This window comes from Symphalangus syndactylus, chromosome 2 (assembly GCF_028878055.3).
Source record: "Symphalangus syndactylus isolate Jambi chromosome 2, NHGRI_mSymSyn1-v2.1_pri, whole genome shotgun sequence".
Taxonomy (NCBI): Eukaryota; Metazoa; Chordata; class Mammalia; order Primates; family Hylobatidae; genus Symphalangus; species Symphalangus syndactylus.
This window is the reverse complement of record NC_072424.2, coordinates 47,343,857-47,357,934: the sequence shown is the minus strand read 5'-3', so window position 1 is coordinate 47,357,934 and position 14,078 is coordinate 47,343,857. Positions and strand designations below refer to the sequence as shown.

At 38.3% G+C, this 14,078-nt stretch overlaps 1 protein-coding gene across 3 annotated transcripts in view; it reads right to left on the bottom strand.

Moving 5' to 3' along the window:
- Window positions 1-1,310, bottom strand: part of FILIP1 (filamin A interacting protein 1) — a 264,825-nt gene extending 263,515 nt beyond the window's left edge. Inside the window, exon 1 of one of the 3 annotated variants that reach the window (XM_055255790.2) lies at window positions 1,109-1,310. The gene's annotated coding sequence lies outside the window, so the exon portion shown is untranslated. The remainder of the gene's footprint in view (window positions 1-1,108) is intronic. The other 2 variants (XM_055255809.2, XM_063629786.1) reach the window with 2 other exon arrangements.
- Window positions 1,311-14,078: the final 12,768 nt, after the last annotated feature.

Here is a 14,078-nt window from a genome sequence, read left to right as displayed (position 1 = left end):
CATGATCCACCCACCTTGGCCTCCCAAAGCGCTGGGATTGCAGGCATGAGCCACCACGCCTGGGCCCAATAGGCAAATTCTTAATAATACCCTGATGATGAATCAAAGTGGCAAATTTTATGTTTACGTATGTTTTACCACTTCTTTAAAAGAGAATACCTTGAATATTCCAGGCACCAAGATGATTCTTTTTCCTGCAATATATCCGGGCTTAGTCTCTCTTTTTATAACAGGTCATTATCTTTTCATGTTTGTCAAACTCAGGATATGTGAGGAATACTGCAATAGACAGACGCCAAAGGTGGGCTGGGTAGAAAAGTTGGCTAATACCATGGGAATCGGGAATCTTCCCAAACCAGGGCCCAAAACATTACAGAAGATCAATAAATCTTTGTTGAATAAATTAATAAGTGACTTATCTTAATAGTCACTTAGCACTGTTTTTGTATTTGAAATACTTGATCCATTTATCCAGTATTTATCCTGGTTCTCTGATCCCTCCGTCAGAAATCAGGCTGTCATCCTGGGAGAGGTAAATCCTCCTAGATGTCATTTAGAGAGAGAAGTATTTAATTGGTTCTTACACAGAGGATTAATCTGAGAGACAGACATATTCCTGTCTTCTGCAAAAATGAGAAAACATTGTTTGAACCTCCAAGAATTCTCTCATAAATTATGTGTGCACTTCTCACAGTGGTAGTCTTCCCTTCCAATGTGGCAACAAACGCAATTTAACCTAAAAATATCAGAGGAAGACTAAAAGAACATTTGCTCTCCTTAGTGACTTCGTGCAGAACATAGTTATGTACTAAGAAATTATTTAAACAAAGAGTAAAATGCTTAAAGCTCACAGACAACTCTCACAAGATTTCCCAAGTGCACTAATATATTCAAATAGTACAACTCTGACACCAAGTGGTAAAAAAAAAGTATAAGCTCTTTGAATAAACAATACTGCAGATGGTATTATTATGGGTAGTCCAAAAATTTTACAGCCTTTCGGTCAGTGATATTGTCTTAGCTCATTTTTTGTTGCTTATAACAGAATGCCTGAAATTGGTATTCTAAACACCGTATGATTTATAGAGAAGAGGAATTTCTTTCTTACAGTTATGGAAGCTGAGAAGTCCAAGGTCGAGAGAGTACATCTGGTGAAGAATTTCTTCCTGGTGGGGACTCCCTGAAGAGTCCCAAGGTGGTGCAAGGCATCACATGACGTTCCAGCTCAGCTCTCTCTTCCTCTTCTTATAAAGCCACCAATCCTGTTGGATAAATGAAAGACGCCATCTTAGGCATCGGTTCCGGGTTCTTCCCCCTCCACTTGGCGCCCCCTAAACCCACCAAGCACAGCCCGCCAAATAAGCACCCAATCAAAAGGAAACACCTCCTGCTAGCCCCGAGGTCCCGCCCTCCCACCAATCACCAATCACCACATCACCCTAAAGGACATAAATACTCAGCCCCAGCAGCTCTCTCTCTCTCTCTCTTTCTCCCCTTCTCTTCGTCTTCTTGCACGCTGATCCTCCAATAAAGATCTCTTGGCTGCCACTGGTGCCGTCTCTGACTAGCCTGTCGCCCTTCAAATCCCACCTCCGTAGCCCATTAATCAATTAACCCATTAATTCATGAATCACTCATGACTCAATCACCTCTTATAGGCCTGACCTCTCAATCCTGCCCCATTGAAGATAAATTTTAACATGAGTTTTGGAGGGGATAAATACTCATACTAGGCCGGGCACGGTGGCTCAAGCCTGTAATCCCAGCACTTTGGGAGGCCGAGGCAGGTGGATCATGAGGTCAGGAGATCGAGACCATCCTGGCTAACACGGTGAAACCCCGTCTCTACTAAAAAAACACAAAAAAATTAGCCGGGCGTGTTGGCGGGCGCCTGTGGTCCCAGCTACTCGGGAGGCTGAGGCAGGAGAATGGCGTGAACCCAGGAGATGGAGGTTGCGGTGAGCCGAGATCGCGCCACCGCACTCCAGCCTGGGGGACAGAGAAAGACTCCATCTCAAAAAAAAAAAAATACTCATACTATAACAGATATATTACTTCTAAGACTCATTGTCAATGCTATTTTTCATCTAATCATTTCTAAAGAAGAACATTAGCATTGTTCCTTGTATAGAGTTGCTGAGAAAATTAAATAAATTAGAAAAGAAAAAAATTTTTAATGCCTGATACACAATTAAGTGCTAAATAGATGTTAATTATTATTACTGCCTAATTTCATGTCTGCTAGTGATAAGGACACTAAGCAAGCTGTCCCTGTCCTCCACATGCAAAGAAAAAAACAAATGAAACTAAGTGTTAACAGGTGCTATGATAGACATGTTTAGTAGATACGTGGAAGGCACATAAAAGGAAGTGATCAGGTCAGGCACGGTGGCTCATGCCTGTAACGCCAGCACTTTGGGAGGCTGAGGCAGGCGGATCACTTGAGGTCAGAAGTTTAAGACCAGCCTGGCCAACATGGTGAAACCCCATCTCTACTAAACATACAAAAATTAGTGAAGTATAGTGGCACATGCCTGTAGTCCCAGCTACTGGGGAGGCTGAGGTGGGAGAATCATTTGAATCCGGGAGGTGGAGGTTGCAGTGAGTCAAGATCGTGCCACTGCACTCTAGCCTTGGCCACAGAGCAAGACTCTGTCTGAAAAAAAAAAAAGGAGGGAATGATCAGTTCTCTCTGAGCACTTTCTTCTTCAAATACAGACCTTTAGCAACTATATTAGTAATATATGACCTCACACACTGCTCATGTGTGATTGACCCAGGGTTGGAAACTCATCTCAGTACGGGTCCATCCAATCCTTTATTTTAGGAATATAGATTTAAAATTTTGATACATTTATCAGTCTGAGATGTTCACTTGAGCCAAGGATGTAAAATGAAGTGCTTTAAGGCTGTAATGTGCAAAAGAACTAGGACAGACCTGTCTACAGAGAAAAATAAAACAGAAATACAGAGGAGAGGCAGAGATGAGAGAGAGTTCAGATGTCTCCAGAGAGACACAGGATCTTCTTCCCAGGAACCAGCTCTCTGCAGTTCTAATGACTTTCCAATACTTGGTTCGAGACCTGAGAATGTTCAGGACAATATCCTTGCCCTTGAGTTTTTAAAGATATCTGTGCATCCTTATAATAAATTTCCTCTCCTTGTTAAATCTTGCCTTCGTTAACTTGTTATTTGCCACTAAAGTAATCTTGGCTTAGACACTGGATAAGCTCAAACATTAACTTCCCACCTAATATTTATCCCGAATAATTAAAATTTTATTCTTTTAAATATTTGAGTACCACAGATATGTAATATAATTTTATACTATAAATTGGATGCTATTTTTCACCAATAGAGTAGCTGTTTACTTTCTCAGATGTAAAAGGCTGTCAATCTTGATTCTTCGATTAAGAAGAAAATAGATTTCTCCACAAAGAAAAGGGTACATTTGAATTTAAAATTCTACAAATATTTAACTAGAACATTTTTCCCAGTTAATTAAATTTACATATAGGAGTATGCAAAGATATGTCTCACACACATAAATATATTAAGGTGAAACCATGACAGAGAAATAAAAACTCATCTAGTGTACAGTAGAGATCAAATAAAGAAGACTATCAAGTTTCTGGGAAGTCAGCACTCCACAGTTTACACATGTGTACATCATAGTCAGTGTTTTTAAGAAAAAAAAATACGGCTGGGCATGGTGGCTCACTCCTGTAATCCCAGCACTTTGGTAAGCCAAGGCGGGCAGATCACCTAAGGTCAGGAGTTCAAGACAGCCTGGCCAACATGATGAAACCCTGTCTCTACTAAAAATACAAAAATTAGCCAGGGGTGGTGGCACACACCTGTAATCCCAGCTACTCAGGAGGCTGAGGCAGGAGAATATCTTGAACCCAGGAGGTGGAGTTTGCAGTGAGCCAAGATCACACCACTGCACTCCAGCCTGGGCAATAGAGCAAGATTCTGTCTCAAAAAAAAAATATATATATCTATATATATAGATGTATATATCTATATATATAGATGTATATATCTATATATATAGATGTATATATCTATATATATAGATATATACATAAAATTTTGTTAGTAACCTTTAAATTTAGAATACGCAGAAATTTTTAAGAAAGAAAATCATCTTTTTAAGAAAGAAACACAATAGTCACTGTTTTTAAGAACAAAAATACATATTAAATCAAATTTTGGAAGTAACCTTTAAATCAAGAATACACAGAAATTTTTAAGAAAGAAATCATCTAGTGCCCCAGTACTGAAAGAAATTTCATTTGTCTATTTTTCCACTCAAATACATTTTTTACACTGACCATAACTCTTCTTCACAAATAATTTGTGAACTTTTTTTCATCATTAAACCATCTCCGAAAATATCTTTTTTGATGACTGAAAGATGGGAAGATAGGAGTAGAAAGAGAAAGGTTGTTCAAACCCTGTTCAGCTACCCCAAATACTGTTTTTTAAATGCTCTCATGGTATATAAAAGCTTTTAGAGACACATAGGACCAGGTATGGTGCCTTTACATACATACAGATATTCCCCTACATCATGCACACATAGGGACAACATGGAGGGACACATTTCTGTGAGTGGTCTGCTGACTAAATAGGAGTAGAAAGGAGGTGAACATATCAAACCATTGTTCTTTTCTAAACTTGGGTTACTTCTATGAGTTCTTCTAACATAGGGGATTTATTTATGATTGTATGCCCCCAAAGGCATCCACCCTAAAGTATACATAAATGGTAAAAGAAATACATATTATCAGTTGAGAAAAAAGGTATCGTCTTCAAGTCTCTCAAAACCCTTTACAACTAGATGTGATTAGCTAGAATGGCTATTCCACATTCTGAGAGCTCCTAACCTTTCTCAATCTTTTTGAATATCTACTAGGAGGAGGGATTTTCACTGGCACCTCTGCTTTGAAGTTTGTTTCTGCATAATCTATTTCTGTTTTATACCAAGAAGTCCCAGGCATGATATTTAGCCTTTCCCTCAATTCAAAATGCATATTCAGAGAGAAAGAGAGAAAATTTGCTTATTAAATTTTTCATACTTCCAGCCTGGTGCGGTGGCTCCTGCCTGTAATCCCAGCACTTTGGGAGGCCAAAGCGGGTGGATCACCTGAAGTCAGGAGTTCAAGACCAGCCTGGCCAATATGGTGAAACCCCATCTCTACTAAAGATATAAAAATTAGCTGGGCGTGGTAGTGAGCACCTGTAATCCCAGCTACTTGGGAGGCTGAGGCAGGAGAATCACTTGAACCTGAAGGCAGAGGTTGTAGTGAGCCGAGATCGTGCCACTGCACTCCAGCCTGGGCGACAGAGCAAGACTCCATCTCAAAAAAAAAAAAAAAAAAATTCATTCTTCCAGAAGAATTTACTGAGGATTGAGACAGTGGATGTGTCTCAGAAAGGATTTTCATACAAATTCAAATAGCATGGTGGATACTGTCATACTTAAAATTCCTCTAAATATTGCACTGGTAATTTTCCAGCAATTGTTTTGCTCCTTTGGCCTCAAGCCATCTCCTTTCATCCTCATCCTTTTTCTTACTTCTTCCTTTCCAAATTACTCAGTGTTCCAAATTTTCTTCCCTCTTTGCCAAGCACTAATAACAAACCTAAGAAAATAACATGGTCAGTTTAACAAGATCTAAACTTGTGGTTTACAGAACAAAGAATACCATAGGAAATTCCCTCTTCTCCTTGCAGAAAACAACCACTTAAAAACAAGATAACATGAAATAAACCAAAATAACATGAAAGAAAAAAATGCATGGTTCATCTCATGAGACTAGAGACAGCTGATATCCAAGCCACAATATATTTGGAAGAGAGGCCAAAACCAGAGAAGAAAAAATAAAGTCAAGAGAAAACAGAGACAGGAGGCCTGTTGGTAAAAATCTCAGAATTAATCAGCAATGTACATTTCTCCTAGGTAAAAGACATGGTATTAGTCAAGGTTCTCCAGAGAAAGAGAACCAATAGGTGATGTGTATATATATATATATATATACACACACACAAAAAATATACATATTTTGTTCCTATATATTAATGTGATATATATTTATATAGTATATATTTTAATATATTATCTATAGTCTATTGTTTCTGATTATATATACACACACAAACACATATACATATATACACACACAAAAAGGCGTATAATAAGGAGGAATTAGCTCATGCAATTATGGAGGCAGACAAGTCCCAAGATCTGCAGGGTAAATCAAGCAAGCTGGAAATTCAGGAGAATTAATGGTTTAGTTCCAGTCTGAGTCCAAAGACTTGAGAACCAGGAGAGCTAATAGTGTAGTTCCCGTCTAAACACTGGCAAGCTCAAAACCGAGGAAGAACTAATGTTTCAGTTGAAGTCCAAAGGCAGTCAGGCAGGAAGACTTCTCTCTTACTCAAGAACAATCAGCCCTTTTGTTTTATTAATTCCTTCAACTGATTGGATGAGGCCCACCCACATTGGGGAGGGCATTCTACTTTATACTTAGTCTACCTGTTTAAATATTAATCTCATCCAAAAACACACTCACAATAATACCCAAAATAATGTTTGATCAAATATCTGAACACATCATGGCCCAGTCAAGTTAACACATAAAATTAACCATCGCAGACATACACTGAGGTATGAAACTGAAACCACTTGTGAAAAACAGGAGACATAATATGCATAGACTAGTAACAAAAACATCCTTTTTGTTCCAAAAAGTAGAGAAGAAAGAGCTAAATGATGAATAATGCCAATTTGTAGGAAGCAATGCTAAACATTGTATTAGCAAAGAAAATCCAGTAGCACAATTAAGGAACAACACACCATAATCAAATATGATTTATTCCAGGAACACAAAGATGAATCAGTGTTTCAGAAAGTCTTTCTAAATATGGCACAAACCCAGAAACCACAAACAAAAGATTTATAAATTCAACCACTTAAAAAAGCTAAAATATCTGCACATTGAAACCATCACAAACAGAAACACAGAAAATATTGCAACTCATGGCACTGAAAAGTGACTGATATTTCTGTATTTATACCTATCTTTCATAAATTAATAAGAAAAAGCTCAAGAGCCCTTTAGAAAAATAGGCAAATTTTATGAAGAGATGGTTTTTTGTTGTTGTTTTTGGGTTTTTGGTTTTTGGCTTTTTGGTTTTTTGGTTTTGAGACAGGGTCTCACTCTGTCATCCAGGCTTGAGTGCAGTGGTGCAATCTGGGCTTACTGGAGCCTCAACATTTCTGGGCTCAGGTGATCTTCCCCACCTTAGCCTCCTGAGTTGCTAAGACTACAGGTCCATGCCACCACACTTGGCTAATTTTTGTATTTTTTTGTGCAGAGACAGGGTTTTGCCATGTCGGCCAGGCTGGTCTCAAATCGCTGGGCTCAAGCAGTCCACCCACCTCAGCCTTCCAAAGTGCTGGGATTACAGACATGAGCCACCATGACTGGCTGGTTTATTAAAAAGTAGAAAGGGTTCTTATGCTGCTGAAAAAGTATTCTCTCTCATAATAAAATAAAAGCAAAACAACTCTGAGATAATATTTCACCTACCAAATTGGCAAAGATTAAAAAATTGATACACTTTGACAGGCAAGATATATTACTTCTGGGAACGTAGATCGGCACAACCTCTATGAAAGGCAACGTTACAGTATCTATCACAATTATAAATATACTTACCCTGTGACCTAGCAACTTCACTTTTGGAATTTATCCTCCAGATACACTCATTTATTTGCAAAATGATGGATGACCAAGATTAATCAAGGAAGTATCATTAGTAATATCAAGAGGTTAGAAATAACCTAAATGCTCACCAATAGGGACTAGTAAATATATTATGGTGCATTCGTATGATATAACGTTATGCAGCTGAAAAAAATATGAGATCTACCACATCACCTAGGACAATACCTTGCATATAGCTACTAAATGAATAAATTACTGAGAGGAAGGAAGAAAGGAAGAGGAAAGATTCTGTGTTCTGACATAAAGTAACCTCAAAGATATATTGTTAAGTGAAAAAAGTAAGGTACAGAAAAATATGTATAGTATTCCGTTTAAAGATGAAAATGACTTATTAATATATTTGCTTTATTGGGTATATAATATCTCAAGAAGGGTATATTCAAAACTAATACCAGTGAATACCACTGACTGGGAAACTCAGGGACTGAGGCATAGGATTTGAAGAGATAGTGTTTTCATTTCAAATTCTTAACCATAGAAATGTATATCACCAAAAAGTATGATTAAAACATTTTAAATAATTTTTAAATACAAAAAATAGAATCTATACTTATTAGAAGGCGATTTTGTTTATAAATATATGTTAGCTGCAAAAGAAACTACTAAGCAACTCCCTCCACCTAGACCTAAGTCTAAACCTATACAAAAGCATTATAAATAGGCAGATGAGATATTTATGTCCTCTCTCTTAGACTGTTCCACTGCAGTCCTGTCTTGGTATCTATCACTACTGGAAATCCTTTGTTTGGTACTTACCTTGTCCACCCTTCCTTGTGTTCAGCAGGATATTTGAAGGAAAAAAAGACAGTGAGAGCTGGGTACAGATGCTCTCACACTTAGAATGGGGTTATGTCTCCATTAACCCATCATTAAGTTGAACATATTGTAAGTCAAAAATGCACTTAATACACCTAACCTATCCAACATCATAGTTTAGTCTAGCCTACTGTAAGTACTCAGAACACTTCCATTAGCCTACAGTTGGGCAAAATCATCTAACACAAAGCCTATTTTATAATAAGGTGTTGAATATCTCACATAATTTATGGAACACAGGACACAGTAGCGTACAATATCAGTTGTTAACGGTGGTGGTCAAGTGGCTGACTGAAAGCAGCAGCTTACTGCCACCTCTAGCATCATGATAGAGTGAGTATATTGCTAGCTTAGGAAAATATCAAAATTTAACAGTCAAAGTATGATTTCTACTCAATGTGTATTGCTTTTGTGCCATCATGAAGTCAAAAAAATCTTAAGTTGAGCCATTGTAAGTCAGGCACCATCTGTATTTATTTTCCTAAATTCTACCCTTCCAAGACATCCCAGGAAGAGCTGCCTTTGTCCACCATGGATCACAGCTCCTGTCAGCAAGCCCTCCCCACACAGCCTGCTGTGTGTCCACATTCCAGTACCAGCTTCTTCATGCCCCTCTCCCCACCCCCACCATATCATTCAGTTGTAGAGATAGTAGCAGTCCCATTATTATGAGAACCAGATTATTGCTGTATTCTTTGTAGGTTCCTTGTACCCCAGCCACACTTTTGTAAATACAGTCAGCCCTCCATATCCAGGTATTCTACATCCACAATTCAACCAAACATGGATCAAAAATATTCCAAAAAGTGGACAGTTGCATATGTACTGGTATGAATAGACTTCTTTTTCTTGTCCATATTCCCTAGACAATAGAGTATAACAACTATTTATGTGGTATTTACGTTGTACTGGGTATTATAAAACCTATTGTAATCTGGAGATGATTTAAAGTATACGGGACAGGATGGGCCCAGTGGCTCATGCCTGTAATCCCAGCATTTTGGGAGGGCAAGGCGGGTGGATCATCTGAGATCAGGAGTTCGAGACCACCCTGGCCAACATAGTGAAACCCTGTCTCTACTAAAAATACAAAAATTAGCTGGGCGTGGTTGTGCGCATCTGTAGTCCCAGCTACTCGAGAGAATTGCTTGAACCCGGGAGGCAGAGGTTGCAGTGAGTTGAGATCATGCCACTGCATTCCAGCCAGGGCAACACAGCAAGACTCTGTCTCAAATAATAATAATAATAATAATAATAATAATAAATAAATAAATAAAGTATACAGGACAATGTGCATAGGCTGTATGCAAATACTATGCCATTTTATATAAGGAACTTGAGCATCTGTGGATTTTGGTATCTGCCAGGGTCCTGGAACCAATCCCTTAAAGACACCAGGGGATAACTATAGTTCCTTTTTAAAACTCTTCTCAAATTATACACTTTGAGTATGCCATTTCATTCCAGGCCCTAACTGATAAATCATTTCAACCCTTGTCATTAGTTCTTAAACTCATATTTGCATGCTTTATCTCAACTCTTTGCTTTTTTTTCCCAAGTTGCAATTCAAAATTCATTTAACCTCAAACTGATAGTCTTTCTTTAAATTTCATAACACTTACTAAAATATATGCAGAATCCTAGCTGTATTCATTTTCACCTGTATCTTTTCAGCATTCAAATTATTTTAAGTTTGGAAGATTATTGTTGAAAGAGATTTTTTTCATCTCCTCCACATAAGTCAGAAAAAAATTTTTGGCCCCAGGTGGTTTACAGCCTTGCTTAACTAAGTGAGTGACCAGGATGGAAAGTTAGACCTATGGTAGGTAGCAGGGCCAACTTCATGGTCATGTGACCTGTATAGTCAGCAGGACCCACACTTAGAAGAGTCCCAGACTTGGTTTAATTCACTGCTGTCATCATCTTGAAAATATTAATATTCTTTGAACAAAGAGCTCTGCATTTTTATTTAACACTGAGTCCCACAAAATCATGATAGGCAGCTTTTAAGATGGTCTCTAATGGTAGACTGCCTTTAAGATGAGTGGGGATGGGGAAAAAAAAGATGGTCCCTAATGATCCCCACTTCCTGGTATTCACAGCCTTGGATAATCCTCTGCTCTTGAGTGTGAGCTGGACCTACTGACTCAACTTCTAACAGTACTGACAGTGATGAAATGTCATTTCCAGGATTAGGTTTAATAGACCGTGGCTTCTATTTTGTGTTTCTCTCTCTCTCTTTCTTTCTGTCTGACACACACACACACACACACACACACACACACACATATTCTAAGGAAGTTAGCTGCCATGTTGTAAGCTATCCTGCAGAGAGGCCTACACGACAACAAATCATTGTGTTTAGCGAACAACCAGTGAAAAGCTGAGGCCTGCCAACAGCCATGACAGGGAGCTTGGAAGCATATCATCCCCCAGGCAAGGCTTCAAATGAGACTGTAGTCCCACCTGATACCTTGTTTGCAGCCTGTGAGAAATCTTGAGACTGAGGCACCCAGATAAGCTATACTTGGACTCCTGACCCAAAGAAGCTGTGAGATAGTAAATGATTGTTGTGTAAGCTGTTAGTAGCTTAAATTTAAATTTTGGGGTAGAGCATTATGCAGGAATAGATGACTAATACAAATCCCCAAGATAAGCTTATTGCCATATGAAGTTCTTAAATAGATTATATAATTTTAAACGCAGACATTACAAAAATATAGCATTTTCATTCATTGTTAAGACTCAGAGAACCTGGTCTATACTTGATTTCTAATGCAATCTCAGTTTTTGCTGGATCACAAGTAGTTTATTGCCCTTTGACAAAACCTCAGCAAAGTAACAACAGTGTCCTCCCCTTCCCTTTCCAACCACATTCATTAATGAAGAAACATGGACCTTAACAAAGTACATTTCATTTCATTAAGTACCAAAGCACACACTTACTTTTGCTTTCCTGGATGGGTACAATAGAGTGAAATGTTTCCTGAGCTCTGGGCTAGTGAGTAGAAAAACTACACACTGCTTACCCTCCCCAAGTTTGTTTCAGGTAATCCTCTGTGATTTCTATGCCATTAACATTATTTTTTAGTGCTGTTTTTTTTGTTTCAAAGAAATTAGTTTAATTATTTTCCAAAAGATAAACAACATGAAATTCCAAAACTACTAGCAGATGCTAAAACAAGTTTTCCCAGGCTTCCAGGAGAATAAACAGTCTGGTAACTGAAGATACGACCTAGATCTGGTTAAAACCATAAACTCTAGATTGTATGTTAATCACATTACCCCTGTATTTCTTCTGAAATGCAATTATTTCGGTGCAGTTTTCTTAGGCTCTCTCTAAGTAAATGAGCCAATATACCAAAGCAACTCATCCTTTAAAAGGAATTCAGCCAATCTGAAACACCAACATAGGCTAAAGATAAACCACAAACACAAGCATCGTATCTTAAAATAGACTTTATCAATCTTCTATCAACACTGAACTATATTTTCAATTTCTTGTTTTTAATCTCTTACAGTGCCTAATCCAGTCCTAAAGAAAATATTTACTAGTAAACAAGTATGGAAAGAAGGAAGGTAAATAGGGGAAGAAGGAAGGAGGATTTTATTGGTTTGAAAAATAAGTATTATCTTAACATTTCCTTATAATTTACTAAGTGTTATGGTCTGAATATGTCCTCCAAAATTCATGTATTAGAAATTTAATCGGCCGGGCGCGGTGGCTCACGCTTGTAATCCCAGCACTTTGGGAGGCCGAGGCGGGTGGATCACGAGGTCAGGAGATCGAGACCAGGTGAAACCCCGTCTCTACTAAAAATACAAAAAATTAGCCGGGCGTGGTGGCGGGCGCCTGTAGTCCCAGCTACTCGGAGAGGCTGAGGCAGGAGAATGGCGTGAACCCGGGAGGCGGAGCTTGCAGTGAGCTGAGATTGCGCCACTGTACTCCAGCCTGGGCGACAGAGTGAGACTCCGTCTCAAAAAAAAAAAAAAAAAGAAATTTAATCCCCACTGCCTTTTGCAGGGGAGGCATTTAGGTCATGAGGGCTCCACCATCATGAATGAACTGATGCTGTTATAAAAGGGCTTGACAGGCCAGGCCATGGTAGCTCATACCTGTACTCCCAGCACTTTGAGAAGCCAAGGCAGGCGGATCTCTTGAGGCCAGGAGTTGGAGACCAGCCTGGCCAACATGGCAGAACACCATCTCTACTAAAAATATAAAAATTAGCTGGGTGTGGTGGTGCACACCTGTAATCCCAGCTACTCTGGAGCTGAGGTACAAGAATTGCTTGAACCTGGGAGGCAGAGGTTGTAGTGAGCCAAGATCACGCCACTGCACTCTAGCCTGGGTGACAGAGTGAGACTCCATCTCAAAAAAAAAAAAAAAAAGTAAAATATTTTTGAGATAAAATGTATTATATATATATGTACATATATATATATATATACATTGTACATTTCATTATTTAATTAAGCACTTCATGCTTAGCACCTTTGGGTCTGTAGATGAACTTCAAAGAATCCATGAACTCTCTTTGGCTTTTTTGGCATCAATAATATTTTTCTTATATTTAAAACATTAACTCATGTTTAAGAAATCAATATTATATTTGATTAATAGAAAGTCACAATGTCATTGCTCTGTTGCACAGTTTTTTAAAAATGAAAATAAAAAGCCTTCACCACAAAGCAGATAAACTAAAGATTGAGATCAGGCTACCACAGAAATACTTAGCCCTAATTATGTGACAATTGTAGACTTAAAATCCTGAACACAGTCATCCAGTTAAACATAGCAGATTAAAAATATAGAATGTATTGCCTCTCTCTCCTAAAATCACACTAAAATGACAGTAAGTAGATTTTTTTAACCACAAGGAGAAAGAGAATTTGAAAAAAAGATCATAGCAATCAACATTTTGGCTGAAAAGCAGATGGATGAGTGGTAACTGACTTAACAAACCAGAGAATACTAAAACCTAACAGTGTAAGGGAAATCCAGAAACAGACAACGGAATCCCAGAAATGCTCAGAAAATTGAAGCATCAGTTACTCTTGAAAGTCAAAGTTAGTACAGATGGATTTTAAAATAGAAAATTGATTTTTTTAAATGCTGTATAGTTTGACAGCTTCCTCTCCCTCAGAAACCTGCCCCAAAAGTGAAGCTACTATCCATCCCCAATCCTGGAAGACAACTAAAGATCTGCTCTCTGAAGAAATGGAACTATAGAGATTTTAATTCAAGGACAAGATACTGAAACAGAATGATCAAGTGATCATTATTCATTACCGAAAAATAAGATCTCTGACCCTCATTCCCTGGGAGAACGGATGATTTCTCCTAGCTCAAGAAAAATTACTTGAAGAGTCTGGTATCAGGCCCTGCCAGACGACACTACAGTAAAGTTTACCTGTGACTAGTTCTACATACACATCCAGAGCTTCAGATCAACCTCACAT